Here is a 6,835-nt window from a genome sequence, read left to right as displayed (position 1 = left end):
AATTCTTTTTTGGTTGGGCTTCAACCCCTGGTATCATATAAACACACATAAGACATGGAAACGTGTAGAATTGCAGGAAATTTGCTTTACAACAGCTAAATGTTCACTCCGCCAACAAGAAGGTTGTGAACAGTTTGGGGTCGCAAGTGTGTTACTACGCCAATAAATGACAATATCCATCCGGAACTTTTCCACCTAGGAAATTTGTGTGACCGGACCTTCTCAAATAATACTGGAGTACCCCTGCAATAGACTGACTGGGAAGGTGATTTTTCACAGTCAAAGTTCTGCAATAAGAGCTAAGACGCTAATATTTGTATAAACTCTTGAGAATTGTTTTCTGTGGGTGTCACCCGTTCCATGGGAGCACAATCCAACCCGTTTCATAAGAATGCCCCCAATGCATGGGTGGCAGGTAGCTTAGTGGTTAAGAGCGTTGTGCCAGTAACCGAAAGGTCGCTGGTTCTAATCCCCGAGCCGACTAGGTGAAAAATCTGTCGACGTGCCCTTGAGCAAGGCACTTAACCCTAATTGCTCCTGTAAGTCGCTCTGGATAAGAGCGTCTGCTACATGATAAAATAAAAATAAAAACAATTATGTGGTCTAATACCTCCACAGTGGGATTTCAACCGTTTTTTTCCGAATTAATTATTGTAGTTCCTTTTAAATTAAGTAACAACATTCCAACCATGTTTAGCGTTATCTAGTGTAATTTGACATGATTCCACTATTTTGTATCAGTTTGCATCACTTTCAACGAGGCTTTTTATTTTGAGGGTGAACTGCAAATTCCACTATTGTGGTTAATCGTTATTGTGGCTAGCTTCACATACATAGGGACAAGCGGGTACCAGGGCTGCGTCCAGCAGGAGGACGGAGACGTTGGCCACATTCAGATACAAATGTATTATGTAGAACAAACATGCCTCTGATTCTAATGAATCATGTCAGTTCTATTCAGGGCATTTCTATCTGCAACTTTCCCAAAAAAAAATTGTACTTAACATCCCCAGGCGAAACCCACTGAGCTATATACGAACCCGGAAAGCCTCACAAATGAAAACGTGTGGTGGACACGGTGCCGTGTGCTTGAATTTTTTTTGATCACGTTCTACCCAGAAAAATAAGACAAAACCTTTCCCAAACGTGATTATACCTTGACGGATTTGTTATCTAACATGTTATGACGTTCTTTCGATATTAGACAGTTTAAACGTGCTTTTACATACCTCTAGTAATAAAGACAAATGGACAGCAGAGTTCTGGCGTTTTCTTTATTATGAAGAATTATGCGCGTCAACCCGGAACTTCCTGTCCCCCACTACCACAGTGCAACAGTCAGCGACATCTATTGGACTGATGGACTAACCGTCTCCGAGACAGTACAGGGGACCGAGAAAATGAAACAGCTTCTATCTCCAGGCCATAAGACAGCCATCATAAACAGCCATCACTAATTTGATTTAGAGAATATTGGTGACTAGCAAATTGGCTTGTCCCAATGTGTAGAGGTGTCGTGACATGTATTGAGTAGATAAATACAGATATATATTAATTTGAATTCCATGAATTAAACAAAAAGCATTATATTTACTGTAAAGATAACCCCCCAAAACTAAAATGATTCAGTAGATCAATAAAGTTACAGTACTCTAGCAGGTCTTACAGCTGTTTGACCAGCACAAATTCATATACAAACTTTATTTTTCATTGGCAGATCAATTTAGTTGGCTTGAATGGTTTTCCAAACTAATTCGTTATCAATGACTAACAAAACAAATCTAGTTTTGAAAAGACAATTTAATAAACACATGTAGTCAGTCGTTTCATAGCCTGTTTAACATTAAAGAAATAGTAATTTAGTAGAAAAAAATTATCCCAAACTAGTGGTGAAAACGGATCATCACACCATCTCTATTTGATACATGTTGTCTACTTGCTCATTCCCACAGAAAACTGCAGAGGGAAGCAGTACCACCCAGTCAACTTTCAGACTCCATTGTTTTAAGTGATGGGCAGCAATATGGAAAATATATATCAATATCAAATACATCAAACACATGGTTTCCAGATGTTTGATGCCATTCCATTCACTCTGTTCCAGTCATTATTATGAGCCGTCCTCCTCTCAGCAGCCTCCACTGATATCATATCTGTTTCAATGAATAACAATGCAACTCTTCACTTCCATGGCTTTGTGAAGTCCAGAAAACTGCTTGCTGAATGCTCATTGGGCCAAGTGTGATTGTTCTGGGTGTCTAACCTACCTAAACAGTTTGAATACAATAGGAATCAATTGATAGCCCATGGTCAAGCGGTTAGCTATGCTAAATTGAGAAGGTTTTGAGCCTGCAGCAACGGTCACGTAGGTTGTTCTACTATACCTTTAAGTGTAGGTTAACAGCAAGGATAAACCGATATCACAATATGCCTTGCTCATATCTATATCAAACGAAATCAATATCATATCTAATTATCTATATTGGTTCTCACCACAAATTGTTTCAATCTGAGAATCCAGAGGGTATTCAACCCTAAGGGCAAATCCAAGGTCATCTCAATATATTTTCAGTAGAAGCTAACAAAACACAGCACAACTGACAAGGTGCCAACTGGGCACAAACCGGTTGAATCAACGTTGTTTCAACATAATTTGTCAACGTATTGTGACGTGGAATGTACGTGTAGAATACTGTACATTGGATTTGCAAAAACGGTTGTTTTGACGGTAAAATTTCAACCACAGGATTATGGCATCATGTTAACCAATTTTCTTAAACCTTGTATAAATAGGTTGAATATATGTTGAATTTGTACCTTTGAAACAACATCAGATCTTCAACGTTATATCCACTAGGTCAACATTCACAAGGCCGCAGGGCCAGACGGATTACCAGGACGTGTACTCCGAGCATGTGCTGACCAACTGGCAAGTGTCTTCACTGACATTTTCAACATGTCCCTGACTGAGTCTGTAATACCAACATGTTTCAAGCAGACCACCATAGTCCTCGTGCCCAAGGACACTAAGATAACCTGCCTAAATGACTACATTTACATTACATTTTAGTCATTTAGCAGACGCTCTTATCCAGAGCGACTTACAGTTAGTGAGTGCATACATTTTCATACTTAAATATTTTGTTTATTATAAGTATTTGTAATTTTACATCCAAAGTTTTTGTCTACCGACCCGTAGCACTGACGTCTGTAGCCATGAAGTGCTTTGAAAGGCTGGTCATGGCTCACATCAACATCATTATCCCAGAAACCCTAGACCCACTCCAATTTGCATACCGCTCCAACAGATCCATAGATGATGCAATCTCTATTGCACTCCACACTGCCCTTTCCTACCTGGACAAGAGGAACACCTACGTGAGAATGCTATTAATTGACTACAGCTCAGCATTCAACACCATAGTGCCCTCAAAGCTCATCACTAAGCTAAGGATCCTGGGACTAAACACCTCCCTCTGCAACTGGATCCTGGACTTCCTGACGGGCCGCCCCCAGGTGGTAAGGGTAGGTAACAACACATCTGCCACACTGATCCTCAACACGGAGGCCCCTCAGGGGGTGCGTGCTCAGTCCCCTCCTGTACTCCCTGTTCACCCATGACTGCATGGCCAGGCACGACTCCAACACCATCATTAAGTTTGCAGACGACACAACAGTGGTAGGCCTGATCACCGACAACGATGAGACAGCCTATAGGGAGGAGGTCAGAGACCTGGCCGTGTGGTGCCAGGATAACAACCTCTCCCTCAACGTGACCAAGACAAAGGAGATGATTGTGGACTACAGGGGAAAAAAAAGAGGACTGGAGCACGCCCCCCATTCTCATCGACGGGGCTGTAGTGGAACAGGTTGAGAGCTTCAAGTTCCTTGGTGTCCACATCACCAACGAACTATCATGGTCCAAACACACCAAGACAGTCGTGAAGAGGGCACGACAAAGCCTATTCCCCTCAGGAGACTGAAAAGATTTGGCATGGGTCCTCAGATCCTCAAAAAAATTCTACAGCTGCACCATCGAGAGCATCCTGACTGGTTGCATCACCGCCTGGTATGGCAACTGCTTGGCCTCCGACCGCAAGGCACTACAGAGGGTAGTGCGTACGGCCCAGTACATCACTGGGGCCAAGCTTCCTGCCATCCAGGACCTCTATACCAGGCGGTGTCAGAGGAAGGCCCTCAAAATTGACTCCAGCCCCCTAGTCATAGACTGTTCTCTCTGCTACCTTGCACGGCAAGCGGTACCGGAGTGCCAAGTCTAGGTCCAAAAGACTTCTCAACAGCTTCTACCCCCAAGCCATAAGACTCCTGAACAGCTAATCATGGCTACCCGGACTATTTGCACTGCCCCCCACCCCATCTTTTTTACACTGCTGCTACTCTGTTAATTATTTATGCATAGTCACTTTAACTCTACCCACATGTACATATTACTTCAACTACCTCAACTAGCCGGTGCCCCCGCACATTGACTCTGCACCGGTACCCCCCTGTATATATAGCCTCCCTACTGTTATTTGATTTTACTTCTGCTCTTTTTTCTCAACACTTTTTTGTTGTTTTATTTGACTTTTTTATTAAAAATAAATGCACTGTTGGTTAAGGGCTGTAAGTAAGCATTTCACTGTAATGTCTGCACCTGTTGTATTTGGTGCATGTGGCCAATAAAATGTGATTTGATTTGATTTGAGAAAAGACAATAGGCTGTGCAGCACATCCTAGTGGAGAGTTGACATATCTACAGCTATCCTTTTGGTCTGTCATCCCAGGTGGACATATTATAATGAGTAGGTGAGCTGATGTCACCTCACCTGAGGCAAAGTAAAACACGTGATTGGCTGTTCAGATACAGCTCAACACACAGTAATATTGATTGATTGATTGATTTAATTAGTGATTTTTCAGACTTTGGTGATTACATCTGCCTTAGTTCAAAATAAATACAATATAAATGCAGTTTTCACTGTGTATTCCCTTTAACCTAGCCCTGCTTAGCATTTATATTTGTCACTGACTATTACCAATGTGCTATCTTGAAAATAATTTGAGGCGCAATATTCCCTCTAAACTGCGCGCCTGCGCGGGCACTCAGCTCCCCTCAGACTTCCCTGCAGTCGAAAAATCAGCCAGCGCAGAGAAGCACGAGATTGAATTTCTAGTTTTCCCCTTAAATTAACACAAATCAACACTTCACTCTACTGTGGGAATTGTGCTCGAATCAACGCAATATTAATGTAACATACTGCATCAAAATGAACTATGCAAGACTTAGCATGCTAAACTAACTGTGCACGAGATTTTTTTGTAGGCAGAGCGCATTGGAGTAGGATTCTATAGCATTGACAGGCAGGACTCAGTAGACTCAGTAGACTCAGCGCTTGTTTTGAGATCAAAGCGAGAGCTGCATGTAGCCACCTGTGCACATTTGTTCATATTCTTTGCTAGTTAGTGAGTTATTAGCCCAGTTATAGCTAATTTCTAGTCAACAATGGGGGAGTGGTTGCTTCCTACAAGAGCACAAAATGTGTGCATTTTTAGCTACCTTTGAAAAGCGAGTAAGGTCAAGAGCTTATTTTATGTCTTAAAGGGGCAGTGTTGTATTTTGAGAAGGTTTTAAATAAGCTAAGTAGCCAATAGGCAGAGGGATTCTCTGTGATAATGGTATGGGAATAATAATGTATTTTGTTTTCTAAAGTGGTTTCTTGCATCAAACAACACGAGTCACCTCCTTGTCTGAAGGACAAGTGGATTAACAGGTTAATGCCAAGCCCTGCATGTTTTTTTTACAAAAGTCTCATGGAATATAGGCTTACATTGAACACCACACATTTGCTGCTACTGTAGGCTGAATGATAGACCAGTTATTTCTATGTTAAAATATTATGGGATGCATTTTCCTCCATTGTTTTTGATGGTAGGCCACTCTGGTAGTCCTACATTATGATCAAGTAGCTTACTGTTAAAACTTAAAGCGGGTACAGGAAGTTGCACAGAATTTTGACAACATTCAAGTTTGGGCTCAGCAGACCTGAAATTTGCTCAATGCCCAAGAAATGTAGAGGGAACATTGATTGAGGGATCTTAATAATTGATATGTTCGATTCACGTCTCCATCTCAACCAATAATCCAAGTTAAAGAATAGGACTAAGCCAGTGGCACAGATGGAACTATCCAAGCAGTAGATACATCTCCTTCAAAGAGTTATTATTTGGTTGTGTAGACAACCAAACGCAATTCAATATTACTTTTGTGATAAAGTAAATAGCCAAAAGTGAAGGTTATCTTACGAACTAATGTAATAGTATTTATTCAACCTTTAAACAAATAAAACATCCATGGACACATTTTGGGGTTACTGTAACTATAATGTTATATATATATATATATATATATATATATAACATATTTTAGTTAATAAAGCCTCCATACAAACACGGTCTCTTTTTAGCTTTGAGTGAGGCAGCTCCAAAATGCAGGTGTTTCAGCCTAGCTCAGTGCTTTCTGTGGTGGTGGGGCAGCCAGCGGAAAATACAGAGCGTAGGGGTTGGTAATGTTCTCCAGTAGCGCCGTGATTGGCTCAATGTTCTGTCACTCATGGGGACACTACGTCACCGCAAAATGTACGGGTAGAGCTCGAAAATTGTAGGCCCTTGGGTGCTGCCATAGACTTACATTATAAGTGCCCATCCAAGAAGGCTCAAGGTCATTGGTCACAGATAAAATGACGTCAAAACACGTTATATCTACCGTAGCTTTGATTGGACTAATCATGTCAACATCATACTTTAAAAATCTTAGCTAGCAAGCTAGACAAGC

The sequence above is a fragment of the Coregonus clupeaformis genome, unplaced genomic scaffold, assembly GCF_020615455.1.
Source record: "Coregonus clupeaformis isolate EN_2021a unplaced genomic scaffold, ASM2061545v1 scaf1813, whole genome shotgun sequence".
In the NCBI taxonomy this organism is placed as follows: Eukaryota; Metazoa; Chordata; class Actinopteri; order Salmoniformes; family Salmonidae; genus Coregonus; species Coregonus clupeaformis.
Note: the sequence above shows the minus strand (reverse complement) of the source record.